This window comes from Nicotiana sylvestris, chromosome 3 (genome assembly GCF_000393655.2).
Source record: "Nicotiana sylvestris chromosome 3, ASM39365v2, whole genome shotgun sequence".
Taxonomy (NCBI): domain Eukaryota; kingdom Viridiplantae; phylum Streptophyta; class Magnoliopsida; order Solanales; family Solanaceae; genus Nicotiana; species Nicotiana sylvestris.
Genome location: NC_091059.1, coordinates 211,067,694 through 211,069,539, shown reverse-complemented (window position 1 = coordinate 211,069,539; position 1,846 = coordinate 211,067,694).

The following is a 1,846-nucleotide window of genomic DNA, read 5'->3' as shown; positions in this document are numbered from 1 at the left end:
CATATTATTTAAAGCCACATTATTATAACTGAAAGGAAAAGGTAAAGGAAAAATAGCAAAAATCAGAATAAAAGAAAAAATGAGGAAAACTAATTTTATTTCTTGGAATTGGGAAGATAACAAAGTTTATAATTCAGGAAATCAAAACAGGAAACTAAAGAAAAACATCCGAGTTACATCCTGGGATAACTCGTGATGTAAGAAAGGTGGCAGGACAGATCTACCTGGACTCCTGCCTAGTTGGGAATGGCGTGGCCTCCCAATTCTGAAGCTTAGCATTTGGCCTCACATATAGCATCTCAGCGGTGCTTGTGCCTTCTCCTGGTTGAACCATGTGAGTTTCGTAGAGCATTCCTCTCATTGCCCCATATATCTTTTCGATCTCTTTGGCCATAAAAGCCTCGTCGTCTTCTTCTTCAATGTATTTTGGTCTGACAAAAGTCTCGTATAAACGTGGCAATGGTCGAGGCAACTTCCAACCCTCATTTTTCCTCTTCTTTGCCCACTCTTCATCTTTTGGAGTGGGTTGAAAACCTATCCCAAAAAGTTTCTTAGTGGAAGGTAAGGTGATGGGCTCCGTTATTCCTTGCAGCGTTCTTCCAAGCCCTTTCCCTGGTCTGAATCCATGTCGGATCATTTGTTTAGCCATCATGATTGAGGCGTTGGACGGGAAAGGTTGGGGGTAAGGTCTTCCTTCTTCATACTGCTCTGCCAGCACAACTTCGAAAGCCTGATAAACCGTGTGCTCACTCCCTTTCCCTGCTTCAAGATATGGGATGGATGGGTCCCGATAAATAGATTGTTCGTCTTCTCCGTGGACCACAATTTCCTGATCTTCATATTCAAACTTCACCATTTGGTGGAGAGTGGAAGGTACAGCCCCTGCCGCATGAATCCAAGGTCTTCCGAGGAGAAAATTGTAAGACGTATCCATATCAAGTACCTGGAAAGTTATTTCGAACTCCACCGGTCCTATAGTCAATACCAAGTCTATTTCCCCAAGGGTATCCCTCTTGATGCCATCAAAAGCCCTTACGCAGAAATTATTGGGGCGAATTCTTCCGGTCCCAATTTCCATTCTCTGCAGCGTGGAGAGTGGGCAAATGTTAACACCCGAAATTCCATCCAACATTACCCGCTTGACGTAGTAGTCTTCGCACTTGACTGTCAATGTAAAGCTTTGTTGTGAGTCGCTCCCTCCGGAGGTAAAACGTTCTTGCTAAAAGAAACCTGATTAACTGCGAAGAACCCTTCCGTCATTCGTTCCAGTTGTTGAACTGAAGTCTCGGCTGGTATATACGCTTCGTTCAGGGTTTTGAGCAAGATCTTCTGATGTTCGGCCGACCTCATTAGCAAAGACAGCATAGACACTTGCTCAGGGCACTTGCGTAACTGATCCAGCACTTCGTAGTCAGGCATTTTCATCTTTTGGAAGAAAACTTCCGCTTCTTCAACGACAGGCTTCTTGGGTGGGAAGCGCTTCCGTGTGGCGTTGTTTAACTCTTGAGTGTCTGAATATCTTCCAATGAAAGTATTCTCTGGAAGTTCCCTTGTGACTTCTCTACCTTTGTACGTAACCAAAGTTCTTTGATAGTTCCACGGTACTGTGGACGGGTCTGTCATTGGCTTCTATGGTACGCGTCCGATAACCACTGGCTCATTCAGCCGAGGTGGTTTGATCGTTCCCCGGACCACATAGGACCCTTTCGATACGTACATTGGTTTTGCCCTTCTAACTTCGAATCTCTGCGGCTTCTCTGATCGACCTCGTGGAATATAAAGAACTTCATTCTTCGCGGGCACCATCGTCACTGTCTTTGTCTTGGCCTTCTCTTCGAGCTCAACC